Genomic DNA, 19,005 nt, shown 5'->3' with positions numbered 1-19,005 from the left:
GCTGGTTAACAGAATTGATGCTCATGGAATAGGTAGTCAGTGGCAGCTTGGATAAGGAACCGGCTTAAGGACAGAAAACAGCAAGTTATGGCAAATAGCTGTTTTTCACACTGGAGGAGGAACCCAAGGGTCAGTGCTGGGGCCATTACTTTTGTGATATTTATAAATGACCTGGATATTGGAATAAAGAGTAGAATTTCTGAATTTCCTGACGACACCAAACGTGGGTGTGTAGCAAACAGTGAGGATGATACCAATCGACTGCAGCAGGAAATAGAAAGCCTAGCAGAATGGGCAGACAAGTGGCAGATGGAATTTAATACAGAGAAGTGTGAGGTGATGTATTTTGGCAGAAGGAACAGTGAGAGGCAATATACACTTAATGGCACAGTTTTAAGAGTGTGCAGGGACAGAAGAGCCTGGGAGTTAAACTGCATAGATCCTTGAAGGTGGCAGGATATATGGAGAGAGTGGTTAAAAATAACAGATGTGCTCTTGGGCTTCATAAATAGAGGTAATGAGTACAAAGGTAGCGAAGTTATGTGGAACCTTTATAAAGCACTGGTTAGGCTACAACTGGAGTACTGCATCCAGATCTGGTCACTACACTTTAGGAAGGATGTGAAGGTCCTTGAGAGGGAGCAGAGGAGATTTACCAGAATGGTCACGGTGGTGGGGGATCTTAGCTAAAAGGACAGGTTGGAGAAGCTGCATTTGTTTTCATTATAAGAACAAAAACGTGCATTTATATCGCACCTTTCACGTAGTAAATCGTCCCAAGGCGCTGCACAGGAGTATTTAAAGACATTGACGTTTATGGGGTGATTTGATAGAGGTGTTCAAGATTATGATGAGCTTGGATAGGTTAGATGGGGAAAGGCTGTTCCCACTAGTACATGTTAATGGACTCGGGGACACAGATTTAAGGTATTGGGCAAGAGATACAGGGGGGACGTTAGGTAAACTTTTTTTATGCAGTGAATGGTGAGGACCTGGCATTCGCTGCCGACGGAACTGGTGGAAACGGAGACACTCAATGTTTTCAAGGGGAGACTGGATAGGCACTTGAGAGAAATAGTTGTACCGGGGTGCGGGGATAGAGTGGGGGAATGGGACTGACTGGATTGCTCCACAGAGAGCCGGAACAGAATTGATGGACCGAATGGCCTCCTTCTGTGCCGTTATGCCTCTATGACTATGTACTATAGAGTAGTGATAATGGGGGCCTCAACTACCCTAATATATCTGAGAATCAGGCTAAATATAGAGAGTTCAGAGGAGAAGTGAAAAGGAAAATAAGAGGGAAAAGACAGGGTATGAGAATAGAATGACAACTAACATAAAAGGTAATCCAAAAGTCTTCTATCTGCATATATTACCAAGGTTACCAAACTAAGATAGTGGCAGAGTAAGTAGTGCGGATGGGAGCAGGAAATTGCAAAGGGACATAGATTGAGTGGGTAAAATCAGAGGCATCTGATTCAGAAGTTTCGGGGGGAAGGAATTTAGGGACTTTAATGAGTTTGAAAGGAACATTTTCGACTTGTGCAGTTTTGTTCAGAGAAATGTTAGTGAAGGGAAATTAATCCAGAATCTGGGATTCACCATTTCACCTTCTCGCTGAACAGATCTTTCTTGAGGAGTTGAGTATCAGTTGTTTCCATAGATTAGCAGTTATCACATTCGCCTTACAAACAAAAGATCCCCGGTTCGAACCCGAGTGGAAACATTATGCTCGAGAGTATTATTTATGTGAAATTAATTAATACACTGTGTGTAAAATCAGTTAGGTGATAAAACTTCATCAATGAATAAAGTTTCGCAAATTATTAAAGCTAAGTTATTGAAGTTTCGACTGTCCCTCGGTGTGGGCATTTCTTACAATCTGCAAAAACAACGCTATCGGTTAATGAATGGTGATTTAAACAATGAAACCACTAAACTACCAGAAAACACATTAAAGAGTTTATCACAATTGCTGACATTTCTTCTCTTTTTTCTTGTGTTTTTTCAGCTCTTGGTCCTTTTCAGCTCCTGACTGCGGATATTCCTCTGATTAAAAGTGAACAAAATGCAATATCTCGCAGCCCCGGCCTCGGTTAACACCAACAGATCTAAGCCGCATTTCAGACGCGGAAACAAACCCATTAATTATTCGCTCTTCCCCAGCTCCAGAGCTCAGATTGTTATTGTCCATCCCAGTGACCCGGGCCAAACCTTCCCATACACCGAGCACAGGCTCAGGAAAACCCCGGGGGAGATGATAACCCGGTCACTGAGCCTTCGAGCAGCATTGAACAAGCACCTGGACTGAAATATTTTAAATGCGGAAGTGAGAACTTGCAAGCGAGTTTTCTAGCATTGAGGAGCGGTCTAAGGAGTCTGCGTTTAGGTCGCAGTCTCTTTTGGTAGGCGTGTGTGCAAATCCACTTCTGACATTGTGCATATTTAATTACTAAGTGCAACTCATTTCTTTTGACGCCACTGTGAAGCGCTTTGGGACATCCCTCAAAAGTGGGATTCAGCGGTTCACCTGCTCGCTGAACATTCCCATCTGACCTGGTACTGAAAGTGGAGACGTTTCCGCAGTGTAGGAGCTATCACGTACGTGGAAACATTTCATTGGATCTTGCTCCTCATGCATGTCCAGGGGCGAGTTTGCTCTCCTGTGAAAGAACATAAGAACGAAAGAATTAGGAGCAGAAGTAGGCCATATGGCCCCTCGAGGCTGCAACGCCATTCAATCAGATAATGGCTGATCATCGACCTTAACTCCACTTTCCTGCCTATCTCCATATCCATTGATTCCACTACAGTCCAAAGATCTATCGACCTCACCCTTGAATATATTCAAAGACTGAGCATCAACAGCACTTGGGGCAGAGATTTCCGAGGAAAGGGGCTGCAATATTTTAAATCTAAGAATGGCTGATGTCACAAGCACCGAACATTTTTAAGCAAACTGCTAAAATAGAGTGAGGAAAATCAGAAGTGATAAAAGTTCATGACTTGCAAAGCATGGAAATCACTGTGTGAAATGGGACTTGGATAACATTAATATCAATATTTTTCTGCCTGACATGGTGGTGGAGGCAGATTCAATGTTAATTTTCAAAAGGGAAATAAATTGAAAAAGAAACACTTGTAGGGCTTTGGGAAAAGAGCAGGGGAGTGGGAATAATTGGATCGCTCTTTAAAAGAGCCGGCACAGGCACTATGGGCCGAATGGCCTTCTTCTGTGCTGTCTGATTCTATGATTCTATAATAAGTTATTACAGTTTGTCTGTCACCCAGTAAACTTGTTAGCAATTCCTGCAGTGAGCAACACAATGTTGTGGGTTGATTAATGATGATTGAAACAATTATAAAGAGTCTTACTGACTTGAATCATCCCTTATTACCTTTGGTTAACAAAAATCTATTAATCGCAGATTAAAATGAACAATAGATGTAACATCTTTGAAAGAGCTATCCAATTAGTACCACTCCGCTGCTCTTCCCCCATAGCCCCGCTGACCCTCCTGCCAGTGGAAACTGTTTCCCCCATAATTTTGAACAACTCTATTAAATCTCCCCTGAACTGTGATTAATGCAGTTCAATGTGGGCACGTGTCTGATCATTCACTTTGGGGCTAAGATCGGTCAGTGTTTGGTCTGAAAAAATTATGTGAGAGAATATTTTTTCTGTGAAAAAAACGGTCCTGTTTAATTTAGCAGAAGTTTCCCCAGATCCCTGCTCTCACAAGCAATGAACATTTTAACCTATTCTCCTAAATTACAATGTGTAAAATGAGATATGTGTTAACAGTTCAGCACATGCAAAGAGCAAAATAAATGACTGATGTTTCGACTGACACTCAGTCACCATGTTATAATATTTTTCATTCTGCAAAATAAGGCTATCGGTTAATTAATGGTGATTAAAACATTTCTTATTTTTTCACATTAGTTGCATGTTATTTATTTACTCAAATTTCTTCGCTTTAATTAATTAAAACCGGTGATGTCAAAGTTACTTCCCTAACCGGGAATCGAACGCGGTCACACTTATGGATCAGAATAGCTTATTGAATCATGTAAAGGTGCCCTCGAAAAATATCACTCTGCTAAATTAAAATCACGGCTGCAATTTGTTTCGGTGTAAAATAAGGGGATTGAAAATGACTAAAAAAAACGCCAGGCAGCGCCCGCGGTGAAACATGGCTCGAACTTAGAATTAAGTTTGTGCAAAGTAACCGCTCAGCTAAAGCTGACGCCGATCAAATAGTGAAAAACCGCTCAATATAAAGGATGAGCTCACAGATATCAGGCGCAGTGCAGTCAAATGTCAAATCGCTTGTTTCTTATTCAACAGAGGAAGAAGAGAAATGAACGGGAATCAGAAGCCACAAACTTTAATTAAAGGCACAAATACTTACTGACAAATCTTTTCACTGTAAAATTCTTTCACTTTATTTCAATGCTGACTGCGTTTAACCTGAATGTCAGCACCATGGGATTTTAAGTTCAGAACTGTTTCTATTTTGTGCGCATGGTAGAAATAACTGGTCCTTTTCAATTTGACCGAAGTTCCCCAGATTCCTGGTGTCATGAGCAATGATCATTTTAAACCAGACTCCTAAAGTACAGTGTGTAAAATGAGATATGGGTAACAGTACAAATGATTGAACTGTCGACTCTCCCTCAGTTAGCATTTCTTTCATTGTGACAAAGAAAACTATCAGTTAATTCAAGAGGCTTTACCGTAAAAGGATGAAACAAAAAGTTTAACAAAAACGTTCAACCAACGTGGGCATGAACCCAGGAACCTGCTACCGACTGAGCTCGCATGGCCTGATCACTTTGACTATCTATTATCACTGATCGACAGTGGCACAATAATTAGTGTGGATGGGAACAGGGAATTGCAAAGGGACATTGATTGGTGGAAAAACTGGAGGCATCTGATTCAGAGGATTCGGGGGCGATGCGGAAATTCGAGAGTTTAATGACTTTGAAAGGAACATTTTTGACTTGTGCAGTTTCGGTCAGAGAAATGTTACTGAAAGGAAATGAACCCAGAATCTGGGATCCAGCATTTCACCTTCTAGCTGAACAGTTCTTTCTGGATATTTAGCTAAACAGAGGTTTCCATATTGTAGTGGTTATCACGTTCGCCTCACAAGTGCAAAGTCCCCGATTCAATCCCGGGTGCAAGCATTATGTTCGATAAATCGTCCCTGGTTCAAAACTGGAAAGAAACCTTCCCCATTAAAATTGAATAAATATGAAAATGGAAGAATTCATATTGTAATTAAATATCAATCAAATAAAATATCTCATAGAGCCCGTATATTATCTGAGCCCACACCATTCTTCACAATCTCAAACTCAGCACAGATACCGACAGTGTCCTTCCCTCACTCCCGTTTACTGCCCTGACGGTGCAGAAAGCCCCTCTCAAAGCTGCACATTCGACTGGTTTCAGTAGCTCCGCAGGAGATCTTTAAAGAATCCTGCAGCGTCGCCTCTGCGAATAATGATAGATCGTCACCATATTTCACACACCGCCGCAACTCCGGCCAGTTCAGTCTAAGTCCCCTTTTTAACAGTCTTAATTACTGCCAAATAACCTCTCTGGCACTGAAAATATATTTTATAAGTGTGGAATCTCATTCCTTCAGATATAAATTGTTGTTGAATATTTTTTATATAATAAAAATGTTTTTACATTTTTCTATTTTTTTTCTCTCTCTCTGAATCCAAGCTTTATATCCCTCTCTTTATTTCGCTTTCTGTGCCTGATTTGACATTGAATTCACAGTTCTAACAGATCCTGGTTCAGACTGCACTGCTCATTAACAAATCTTCAATCAATTATTTATGAGGTAGGGCGGCACAGTGAGTTTGTTAATCGACCAGTATTCCAGAGGAATAGTGGAATGGTGGGGAGAAAATTGTCCAGTGCTTGCTGGTGGAGAGGTTTGCCTTGAGGGGGCAGCGATGAATCGCCATTGCAGTGCTGGTCCCACCACAAACTGTTCCTCAGCCACAGACTTCATGATGATCTGGAGACCTGAGCTCACAATCCCACCACGGCAGATGGTGGAAGGATTAAAATCGGGGATGTGCAAGAACCCAGAATTGGAGGAGTGCAGAGATCTCAGAGGGTGTTGGGCTGGAGAAGGTTACAGAGATAGGGGGAGGCGAGTCCATGGAGGGATTTGAAAACAAGGACGAGAATTTGAAAACTGAACTGTCGCCTGAAGGGAGCCAATGTCGGTGAGTGAGACCCGGGGTGATGGGTGAACGGGACATGGTGCGAGTTAGGATACGGGCAGCAGAGGATTGGATGAGCTGAAGTTTATGGAGGGAGGATGATGGGAGGCCTTCCAGGAGTACATTAGAATCGTCAAGTCTGGAGGTGACAAAGGCAAGGATGAGGGTTTCAGCAGCAGATCAGCTGAGGCAGAGGCGGAGTCGGGCGATGGTACGGAGGTGGAAGTAGACCGTCTTGGGCAGAAGCTCATCTCGGGGTCAAATACCAAGGTTGCAAGCTGTCTGGTTCAGTCTCAGTGGCCAGGGATTGGGATGAAGTCGGTGGCTCGGGAACGGAGTTTGTGGCGGGGACCAGCACTGCAATGGCGATACATCACTGCCCTCTCAAGGCTACTTGTAACCCCCGTCCAGCAGCAATATTGGAAGAACTGGACAATTTTAACTCCACCATTCCATTTTGGCCCGGCCATTTCTCATCCACACCTTCAGCTTCTACACTTTCCCGCTGCTGAGCAGCCAATCACACAGTTGCTATCAATATTTATTTTATTCGTCCCCAGTTGGGACAAGAAGAAACCTGGTTCCACCGAGACTCAGATCGCTGGATTCAAAGTCCAGAATGCTCACCATTACAACATGAAACCCTTATACAGCATTTTTGAGGCCAATTCGCTTTTTTCCAACTCACCCACCATTCACAGCTGCTGAGTATTTCCAGCGAATTCTGTTTTTATTTCAAACTTCCAGCATCCGCAGCATTTTGTCCTGTGTTAGAAAAACAAACGGGATCCTGGGCTTTACAGACAGAGGCATAGAGGGCAATAGGAAGGAAGTTATACCAAACCTTTGGAGTATTGTGCGTAATTCGGGCACTGCGCTTTAGGACGGATGCGAGACTTCAGTTTCGTGGAGTAGTGGAGAAGAAGAGGTTGTTCTCCTCAGAGCAGAGAAGATAAGGGGAGATTTGGTCGACGTGTTCAATATCATGAAGAGTTTTAACAAAGTAAGTAAGGAGAACATTTTCCAGCGGCAGAAGTGTTGCTCACCAGAAAACACATATTAAAGTGATTGGATAAAGTATCAGTAATAAGGTTCTCTCGGGCTTTTGTTGGCCGATTTACTGGTAAACCTGGGAATTGAGGGGAAACTGGTTCATGATTTGTAACACAAGCAGTGCGCGGGGTCAGACCGGCCCGGCTAGCTCAGTCGGTAGAGCCTGAGACTCTTAATCTCAGGGGCTGTTTGTGTTTCAAATTATTGGGCTGGTTTCACCGGCGATCCCCAGCTCTAAACCCCCGGCACCTCTCGGTCAATGATTCTTTCAAAAAATGTGATTCAACAACATTATCAGGAAATCTGAAGTGTTTATAAACACTGGAAGCTGACACACCAGGGAAGGCCTCACAGTCTTGGACACAAAGTGAGATACACTGAAGTGTTTATAAAAAGTTACAGAACACAACACGTTTGTAAAATCCCCCGTTGTTTTCTCTGCCCTGATGGGTTGTGAAGGGAGAGACGGGCCGAAGTCCCACTGAGCCGCACTGACCCAGAGCCAAGGTGAAATTAAAGTCAGTTCAATCTGTAGCAGCGGGCGGCTGGAGAGAGACAAGATTCCGGAATCAGGGAGAGATTTTCTCATTTTGTTGAACCGCATTTATATGAAACACTCATTGACCGAGCTGGGAATCGCCTTTTAAATCAGCCCAAAAATTTGAAACGCAAACTCCCCACCGTGGGGATGAAGTATCCGACACTCCACCGACTGGGCTAGCCGGACTGGTCTGTCGCAAGGACCCTGCCTGTGCTCCAGTTTCCTCTCAATTCCCCGGTTTATCAGTAAATCCACCAGCAAAAGCCCGAGGGAACCTTATTACTGATTCATTGTCCAATTACTTGAATAGAAAGCCAGCGGAGGAGAAGAATTGAGAGCTTTTAGTGTGGGACAGAAGTGATGTTGTTTGACGGAGAAGCGACACAATCTCAATCAGTGCAGAGAGAGGTGAGTCAGCGGGTCACCTTCTCCCTTAACACATCCTTCTGACTCGTGGCTGACAAACTGAGCAGATGTTTCGGGACTGTAGCAATTATCACGCTCGCCTTACACGCGAAATGCCCCCGGTTCCGCTCCAGGGCGGGATGAATTATTTTGGAACTTGCTCCAGGTGAACCTCCGTGTAAAAGCGGTGACAATTGTCGGTTCCTGTTAAACTGAACAACGGCTGCACCAGATTCCCGGTGTGATAAACACTGAACATTTTTTACCAACTCCTCACATACCGGCTGTAAAATGAGAACTGGTGATAATTCATCACAAGCAAAAGACAAAACACTTATAAAAGTTTTGCCTGTCACTCGGTGACCATGTTAGGATTTCCTTCAGTCTGAAACAGAAAGTTGATTCATCAATTAGAAGAATTGTTCATCTTTTTACAGAGTTTATTGAGCTTTGTCAAATTCAGATGATAAAGTGCATTAATGCAAAAGTTAATCCCGGACCTGCGTTTGCAGATCGCAGTTCTCTTCTGTGATGTTCTTGGCCCAACCAATGGCAGAGTTTCCGGAGTGTAGTTGTTATCACGTTCGCATTACACGCGAAAGTTCCCCCGTTTGAAACCGGGCGGAAACATTTTGAAAACGTTCCCCATAATATATAAAAAAGGAACAACTGATCTTGTGGTTAAATTTCAATAAAGTTAAAAATCTCGCAGAACCCGTATATTTTCTCCGTACAATTCTGCACAGAGTCACACTCAGCCCAGATACCGACAGTGTCCCTCCCTCACTATAATAACCATAGATCGTCACCATATTTCACCCACCGCAACAACCCCGTCCATTTCAGTCTCTTCTGACGTGAACATGACTACCGCTACACTACGAAAAACTCTGCGTCACTGCTCGCAGAGAATAGAATCAATAGTGAACAAAATATCACACGGTGCTCATTTTCAGATACAATGCAGTCAACGTTTACATCAAGTGAAAATTTCTTTTTCTGAAATGATGTGGAAGTATGTGTTACTCGTATTTGTGCCTCTAATTAAATGTTGTGGCGTCTGACTCCCGTTCATGTCTGTTCTTCCTCTGTTGATAAAAGAAAGGAGGGCTGTCGTTGACCAGACTGCCCTGAGGCTGGTTTTGTGAGCTCATCCTTTATATTGAGTGATGCTGTTTAAGGTGAACCAATCAGCACAGAGGGAGTTCACTGGTCAGTTCCCCTGTGTAGAATGTATGTGTACAGCGGTTCCCGTAGTGTAGTGGTTATCACGTTCGCTTTACACGCGAAAGGTACCCGGTTCGAGCCCGGGCGTGGAACATTATGTTTAAACTTGCTGTGGATGAACAGCCAGCGGATTTCTTCGGAATAACAAAAGAAAATTGCTGTAAATCTGAAATAGAAACGGAAAGTGCTGAAAATTGTTAAGAGGACAGGCAGTATCTGTGGACAAAGATACAGAGAGTGAAACTTTCAGGTCAATTAACCATCGTTAGAACTGGCGAACGGAAGAGATGTTTGGTGAGAGTATTCTCCTGTCATTAGGGCTAAGCGGCTTCTCACTTATTCTTTAATGTAGCTTTATTTCACTTCACTAATCAGATATATTTGAGTGAGCGAAAACTGACCCACAGTGAGGCCCATTTCAACTTTTGTTCCCTTTTAATCCCTGGAATCTCTGATGCCCTGAAGTTCAGAAATGTAATTCATTAATCTGCAGGGTGGCCGTCAGTAAGAAACCTTTTCAGTCTGGATCCGGGAGAGGAGCGCGTTTAGGCTCAAGATTGCTGCTACTGTCGATAGATTTTTGTGGATAAGGCTATTAAGGGTTACGGAAACAAAGCGGGTAAATGAAGTGATGATACAGCCCAGTCCTGATCTAATTGAATGGCGCAACAGGCTCGAGGGGCTGAATGGCCTTTTCCTGTTCTTATGGAGTCGATGCAATGCACCCGAGAGCTGGAGTGTTTCCGTGGTGTGCAGTGGTTATCGCATTCCGCCAACACACGATAACTCAACGGTTCTAAAGTGGGTGGAGGCAATTTAATGCCTTTTCCCCATTCAAGTTTAGTAAATATGAAAACTGGAATAATTTGCATGCTTGGTTCAGTATAAATAAAATACGCATTGACAGGCGAATTATACCTTTCAAATGGCGGCGTTACAGTGACTGAAGTAATTCTCAATGATATTTCCCATATAGGACACAGATAGCGGGACTTTAAGGAGGATTTGGGGAAAGTTGGCGCTGATTTAGGGAATCTCCCCTCGCGTGTCGCTGACTAACGAGGTCGGTCATATTTTATTTAAAAGTGGAGGCTGAGAAGTTTCTCTTTGAGAATGTGGAAGCAGAACAATAAAGATTAATAGGAAAACACAAGGTCAGCGACAGGATTCAAATTGCAGTTTCAATCGTTCCAACTGTGTGTCCTTTCAATAAGTAATATAAAAGCGCGTCTGTAAAAATGTCCGCACCATGTAATGATTCAGGAAACTGAGACGGGAGTAGAAATAGAGAAATAAAAGCACATGGATATAGAGAAGAGGAAGAGAAAAGGGGAAAAAATCGTTTCCACGCAGAACTAATGCCGGGACCCCTCTGCAGCGCCTGGGGTGGCCTCCTGCAGCCCGGATACATTAACGTCCTAACAGCTCATTAATTGTAGGAGTGGGACCGGGCGGCGCTTCAGAAGACAGGTCGAAAAGGCAAAGACACTTTCTCGTCTCAATGCTCTGATCATGAAGAATAGCCACACACACACTTTATTTTATCAATGGTTAGATCCTCACTCGGCTAGGTTTGAACCAGCATTCTCGGGGTCCGATTTTCACTTCGGTGGTTGTTTAAATTTCCGAGAAGTCCGCGATTTAAATCACAAAGGAGCGCTCGTTTTGCCGCCACTATTGGAAGTTGAATCTTTTGCAATCACCATTAAATAACCGATTACCATAATTTACAGAATGAAATAAAGGCGAAACACACTTCAATAACGCATTTTGCCCTTTGTAAGTAATGAACTGTTTACCATATTTCAGTTTGCACATTGTATTTTAGGAACCTCGTTTAAAATCTTAATTGCTTATGAAAGCAGAAATCTGGGGCATCTTTTTTAAAAATTAACAGGATTGGTCAATGCACAGCATAAACTGCTGGCGAATGTAACTTATCCGCTAGCAGTCGAACCGGGTATTTGTCGCTTCTGACGTGAACGTGACAACCGCTACACTACGAAAAACTCTGCGTCACTGCTCGCAGAGAATAGAATTAATAGTGAACAAAATATCACACGGTGCTCATTTTCAGATACAATGCAGTCAACGTTTACATCCAGTGAAATAATTTTTAGTGAAATGATGTGGAAGTATGTGTTACTCGTATTTGTGCCTCTAATTAAATGTTGTGGCATCTGACTCCCGTTCATGTCTGTTCTTCCTCTGTTGATAAAGAAAGGAGGGCTGTCGTTGACCAGACTGCACTGAGGCTGATTTTGTGAGCTCATCCTTTATATTGAGTAATGCTGTTTAAGGTGAACCAATCAGCACAGAGGAAATTCACTGGTCAGTTACCCTGTGCGGGAGGCCTGTCGGCAGCGGTTTCCGTAGTGTAGTGGTTATCACGTTTGCTTTACACGCGAAAGGTCGCCGATTCGAACCCAGGCGGGAACATTATGTTTAAACTTGCTGTGGATGAACAGCCAGCGGGTTTGTTCCGAATGACAAAAGAAAATTGCTGTGAATCTGAAGTAGAAATGGAGCTGCTGGAAATTATCAAGAGGTCAGTCAGTAATGTGGATTAAATACAGAATGAACCTTTCAGGTCAATTAACCATCGTTAGAACTGGGAACGGGACAGATGCATGGTGAGATTATTATCTTGTCAATAGGGCTAAGCGGCTTGTCTCTTATTCTTTAATTTTTTCTTTATTTCACTTCACTAATCAGATAAATTTGAGTGAGAGAAAACTGACCCACAGTGAGGCCCATTTCATCTTTTGTTCCCTTTTAAACCCTGGAATCTCTGATGCCCTGAAGTTCAGAAATGTAATTCATTGATCTGCAGGGTGGCCGTCAGTAAGAAACCTTTTCTGCCTGGTTCCGGGAGAGGAGCGCGTTTAGGCTCAAGATTGCTGCTACTGTCGATAGATTTTTGTGTGGATAAGGGTATTAAGGGTTACGGAAACAAAACGGGTAAAGGAAGTGATGATACAGCCCAGTACTGATCTAATTGAATGGCGCAGCAGTCTCGAGGTGCTGAATGGCCTCCTCCTGTTCCTATGGAGTCGATGCAATGCAATGCACCCGAGTGGTGGAGTGTTTCCGATGAGTCGTGGTTATCGCATTCCGCTAACACATGAAAACTCAATGGTTGGAAAGTGGGTGGAGGCAATTTAATGCATTTTCTCCATTCAAGTTTAGTAAACATGAAAACTGGAATAATTTGCATGTTTGGTTCAGTATAAATAAAATACGCATTGACAGGCGACTTATACCTTTCAAATGGCAGCGTTACAGTGAGTGAAGTAATTCTCATTGATATTTCCCATATAGGACACAGATAGCGGGACTTTAAGGAGGATTTGGGGAAAGTTGGCGCTGATTTAGGGAATCTCCCATCGTGTGTCGCTGACTAAAGAGGTCGGTCATATTTTATTTCAACATAGAAACATAGAAGATAGGAGCAGGAGTAGGCCATTCGGCCCTTCGAGCCAGCTCCGCCATTCAATGAGATCATGGCTGATCATCCAAATTCAGTACCCTGTCCCTGCCTTCTCCCCATATCCCTTGATCCCTTTTGCCTCAAGAAATATATCCAACTCTTTCTTGAATATACTTAATGTATTGGCCTCCACCGCCCTCTGTGGCAGAAAATTCCACAGGTTCACCACTATCTGGGTGAAGATATTCCTCCTCATTTCAGTCCTAAATGGCTTACCCCTTATCCTTAGACTATGACCCCTGGTTCTGGACTCCCCGGCCATCAGAAACATCCTTCCTGCATCTAGTCTGTCCAGGCCTGACAGAATTTTATAGGTTTCGATGAGATCCCCTCTCAATCTTCTAATCTCCAGTGAGTATAAGCCCAATCGACACAATCTCTCCTCATACGTCATTCCTGCCATCCCAGGTATCAGCCTCGTGAATCTTTGCTGCACTCGTTCCATGGCAAGAACGTCCTTCCTCGGGTAAGGCGACCAAAACTGCACACAATACTCAAGGTGTGGTCTCACCAAGGCCCTGTACAACTGCAGCAAGACATCCTTGTTCTTGTACTCGAACCCTCTTGCTACGAAGGCCAACACACCTTTTGCCTTCTTAATCGCCTGCTTCACCTGCATGCTTACCTTCAGCGACTGGTGCACAAGAACACCCAGGTCTCTTTGCAATTCCCCTTCTCCCAATCTATTGCCATTCAACTAATAATCTGCCTTCCTTTTTTTGCCACCAAAGTGGATAGCCTCACATTTATCCACATTATTGTGCATTTGCCATGTTTCTGCCCAATCAACCAACCTGTCCAAATCGTACTGGAGTTTCACGACATCCTCCTCACAGCATACCCACCCACCCAGCTTTCTGTCGTCTGCAAATTTGGAGATATTACATCCAATTCCCTCGTCCAGATCATTAATATATATTGTGAACAGCTGGGGTCCTAGGACCGATCCTTGCGGTACCCCACTAGTCACTGCCTGCCACTCGGAAAACAACCCGTTTATTCCAACTCTTTGCTTTCTGTCCGCCAACCAGTTTTCTATCCAAGTCAATACCTTGCCCCCAATCCCATGTGCCTTAATTTTGCACGCTAATCTCTTATGCGGGACATTATCGAAAGCCTTCTGAAAATCCAAAAACACCACATCCACTGGCTCTCCCTTATCTATTTTACCAGTTACATCCTCAAAAAATTCCAATGGATTAGTCAAGCATGATTTACCTTTTGTAAATCCATGTTGACTTTGTCGGATCCGGTCACTGCTTTCCAAGTGCTCTGCTATTACATCTTTTATAATGGACTCTAGCATTTTCCCCACTACCGATGTCAAGCTAACCGGTCGATAATTCCCCGCCTTTTCTCCACCACCTTTTTTAAATAGTGGGGTAACATTAGCTAAAATTGAGGCTAAGAAGTTTCTCATTGAGAATGTGGCAGCAGAACAATAAAGATGAAAAGGAAAACACAAGGTCAGCGACAGGATTCAAATTGCAGTTTCAATCGGTCCAACTGTGTGTCCTTTCAATAAGTAATATAAAAGCGCGTCTGTAAAAATGTCCACACCATGTTATGATTTAGGAAACTGAGACGGGAGTAGAAATAGAGAAATAAAAGCACATGGATATAGAGAAGAGGAAGAGAGAAGGGTAAATACTGTTTCCACGCAGAACTAATGCAGAGACTCCTCTGCTGCGCCTGGGGTGGCCTCCTGCAGCCCGGATACATTAACGTCCTAACAGCTAATTAACTGTAGGAGTGGGACCGGGCGGCGCTTCAGAAGACAGGTCGAAAAGGCAAAGACTCTGTCTCGGTCTCAATGCTCTGATCATGAAGAATAGCCACACACACAAATGCTTTTATCAATGGTTAGATCCTCACTCGGCTCGGTTTGAACCAGCGTTCTCGGGGTCCGATTTTCGCTTCGGTGGTTGTTTAAATTTCCGAGAAGTCCGCGATTCAAATCACAAAGGAGCGCTCGTTTTGCCGCCACTATTGGAAGTTGAACCTTTTGCAATCACCATTAAATAACCGATTACCATAATTTACAGAATGAAAGAAAGGCGAAACACACTTCGATAACGCATTTTGCCCTTTGTAAGTAATGAACTGTTTACCATATTTCATTTTGCACATTGTATTTTCGGAGCCTCGTTTAAAATATTCATTCCTTATGAAAGCAGAAATCTGGGGCAACTTTTTTTTTAAATTAACAGGATTGGTCAATGCACAGCATAAACTGCTGGCGAATGTAACTTTTCCGCCAGCAGTCGAACCGGGTACTTGACGCTTCTGACGTGAACGTGACAACCGCTACACTACAAAAAACTCAGCATCACTACTCGCAGAGAATAGAATCAATAGTGAACAAAATAGCACATGGTGCTCATTTTCAGATACAATGCAGTCAATGTTTACATCAAGTGAAATAATTTTTTAGTGAAATGATGTGGAAGTATGTCTTACTCGTATTTGTGCCTCTAATTAAATGTTGTGGCGTCTGACTCCTGTTCATGTCTGTTCTTCCTCTGTTGATAAAGAAAGGAGGGCTGTCGTTGACCAGACTGCACTGCGGCTCACTTTGTGAGCTCATCCTTTATATTGAGTGATGCTGTTTAAGATGAACCAATCAGCACAGAGGGAGTTCACTGGTCAGTTCCCCTGTGTAGAATGCATGCATACAGTGGTTCTCGCAGTGTAGTGGTTATTACGTTCGCTTTACATGCGAAAGGTGCCCGGTTCGAGCCCGGGCGGGCACATTTTGTTTAAACTTGCTGTGGATGAACAGCCAGCGGGTTTGTTCCAAATGACAAAAGAAAATTGCTGTAAATCTGAAATAGAAACGGAAAATGCTGGAAATTATCAAGAGGTCAGGCAGTATCTGTGGAAAAAGATACAGAGTGAACCTTTCAGGTCAATTAACCATCGTTAGAACTGGGAATGGAAGAGATGTATGGTGAGATTATTCTCTTGTCAATAGGGCAAAGCGGCTTCTCTCTTATTTCACTGCACTGATCAGATACATGTGAGTGAGCGAAAACTGACCCACAGTGAGTCTCATTTCATCTTTTGTTCCCTTTTAATCCCTGGAATCTCTGATGCCCTGTAGTTCAGAAACGTATTTCTTTAAGCTGCAGGGTGGCCGTCAGTAAGAAACCTTTTCTGTCTGGATCCGGGAGAGGAGCGCGTTTAGGCTCAAGATTGCTGCTACTGTCGATAGATTTTTGTGGATAAGTGTATTAAAGGTTACGGAAACAAAGCTGGTAAATGAAGTGATGATACAGCCCAGCCCTGATCTAATTGAATGGCGCTCGAGGGGCTGAATGACCTCCTCCTGTTCCTATGGAGTCGATGCACAAAGGAAGTTGGCTGTGGTTATTGGAGGTCATTCATCTCAATCACATGATATCACTGCAGGAGTTCCTCAGGGCAGCGTCCTAGGCCCAACCATCTTCAGCTGTTTCATCAATGACCTTCCCTCCATCATAAGGCCAGAAGTGGGGATGTTCGCTGATGATTGCACACTGTTCAGCACCATTCAAGACTCGTCAGATACTGACGCAGTCCGTGTCCATATGCAGCAAGACCTGGACAACATTCAGACTTGGGCTGACAAGTGGCAAGTAACATTCGCACCACACAAGTGCCAGGCAATGACCATCTCCAACAAGCGAGACTCTAACCATCTCCCCTTGACATTCAATGGCATTACCAGCGCTGAATCCCCCACTATCAACATCCTGGGTGTTAGAAACTGAACTGGACAAGCCATATAAATACTGTGGCTACAAGAGCAGGCCAGAAGCTGGGTGTTCTGCGGCGATTGTCTCACCTCCTGACTCCCCAAAGCCTTTCCACCATCTACAAAGCACAAGTCAGGAGTGTGATGGAATACTCTCCACTTGCCTGGATGAGTGAAGCTCCAACAACACTCAAGAAGCTCGACACCATTCAGGATAAAGCAACCCGCTTGGTTGGCACTCCATCCACATTCGGCATTCACTCCCTCCACCACCGGCGCACTGTGGCTGCAGTGTGTACCATCTACAGGATGCACAGCAGCAACTCGCCAAAGCTCCTTCAACAGCACCTTCCAAACCCGCGACCTCTACCACTTAGAAGGACAAGGGCAGCAGACGCATGGGAACATCACCACTTACAAGTTCCCCTCCAAGCCACACACCATCCTGACTTGGACCTGTATCGCCGTTCCTTCACTGTCACTGGGCCAAAATCCTGGAACTCCGTTCCTAACAGCATTGTGGGTGTACCTACACCATATGGACTGCAGCGGTTGAAGAAGGCGGCTCACCACCACCTTCTCAAGGGCAATTAGGGATGGGCACTAAATGCAGGACTAGTCAGCGACGTCCACATACCATCAATGAATTATTAGAAATGCAGCCGAGTGCTGGAGTGTTTCCGGTGTGTAGTGGTTATCGCATTCCGCTAACACACGAAAACTCAACGGTTCCAAAGTGGGTGGAGGCAATTTAATGCCTTTTCTCCATTCAAGTTTAGTAAATATGAAAACTGGAATAATTTGCATGTTTGGTTAAGTCTAAATAAAATACGCATTGACAGGTGACTTATACCTTTCAAATGGCAGCGTTACAGTGAGTGAAGTAATTCTCAATGATATTTCCCATATAGGACACAGATAGCGGGACTTTATGGAGGATTTGGGGAAAGTTGACTCTGATTTAGGGAATCTCCCCTCGCGTGTCGCTGACTAAAGAGGTCGGTCATATTTTATTTAAAAAATGTGGTTGAGAAGTTTCTCATTGAGAATGGAAGCAGAACAATAAAGATTAATAGGAAAACACAAGGTCAGCGACAGGATTCAAATTGCAGTTTTAATCGTTCCAACTGTGTGTCCTTTCAATAAGTAATATAAAAGCGCGTCTGTAAAAATGTCCGCAGCATGTTATGATTCAGGAAACTGAGACGGGAGTAGAAATAGAGAAATAAAAGCACATGGATATAGAGAAGAGGAAGCGAGCAGGGGAAACATACTGTTTCCACGCAGAACTAGTGCCGGGACTCCTCTGCTGCGCCTGGGGCGGCCTCCTGCAGCCTGGATACATTAAAGTCCTAACAGCTCATTAACTGTAGGAGTGGGACTGGGCGGCGCTTCAGAAGACAGGTCGAAAAGGCAAAGACACTTTCTCGTCTCAATGCTCTGATCATGAAGAATAGCCACATACACAAATTATTTTACCAATGGCTAGATCCTCACTCGGCTAGGTTTGAACCAGCGTTCTCGGGGTCCGATTTTCACTTCGGTGTTGTTTAAATTTCCGAGAAGTCCGCGGTTCAAATCACAAAGGAGCGCTCGTTTTGCCGCCACTATTGGAAGTTGAATCTTTTGCAATCACCATTAAATAACCGATTACCATAATTTACAGAATGAAAGAAAGGCGAAACACACTTCAATAACGCATTTTACCCTTTGTAAGTCATGAACTGTTTACCATATTTCATTTGGCACATTGTATTTTAGGAACCTCGTTTAAAATATTCATTGCTTATCAAATCAGAAATCTGGGGCAACTTTTAAAAAACAGGATTGGTCAATGCACAGCATAAACTGCTGGCGAATGTAACTTTTCCGCCAGCTGCCGAACCGGGTATTTGTCGCTTCTGAGGTGAACGTGACAACTGCTACACTATGAAAAACTCTGCGTCACTGCTCGCAGAGAATAGAATCAATAGTGAACAAAATATCACACGGTGCTCATTTTCAGATAAAATGCAGTCAACGTTTACATCGAAGTGAAATAATTTTTTTGTGAAATGATGTGGAAGTATGTGTTACTCGTATTTGTGCCTCTAATTAAATGTTGTGGCGTCTGACTCCCGTTGATGTCTGTTCTTCCTCTGTTGATAAAGAAAGAAGGGCTGTCGTTGACCAGACTGCACTGCGGCTGATATTTTTGAGCGCTTCCTTTATATTGAGTGATGATGTTTAAGGTGAACCAATCAGCACAGAGGGGGTTCACTGGTCAGTTCCCCTGTGTTGAAGCGGTGCGCAAAG

At 43.6% G+C, this 19,005-nt stretch overlaps 1 non-coding gene across 1 annotated transcript; it reads left to right on the top strand.

Annotated features, from left to right (window-relative positions):
• Nucleotides 1–9,504: 9,504 nt before the first annotated feature.
• trnav-uac (transfer RNA valine (anticodon UAC)) lies at nt 9,505–9,578 on the top strand. Its single transcript has one exon. It is a non-coding gene; the product is annotated as a tRNA-Val (tRNA).
• The last annotated feature ends 9,427 nt before the right edge of the window (nt 9,579–19,005 follow it).

The sequence above is a fragment of the Somniosus microcephalus genome, unplaced genomic scaffold (genome assembly GCF_052327205.1).
Source record: "Somniosus microcephalus isolate GS21.2 unplaced genomic scaffold, FLI_Smic_1.0 unresolved_chr4, whole genome shotgun sequence".
Taxonomy (NCBI): Eukaryota; Metazoa; Chordata; class Chondrichthyes; order Squaliformes; family Somniosidae; genus Somniosus; species Somniosus microcephalus.
Note: the sequence above shows the minus strand (reverse complement) of the source record. Positions and strands in the feature narration are given on the sequence as shown.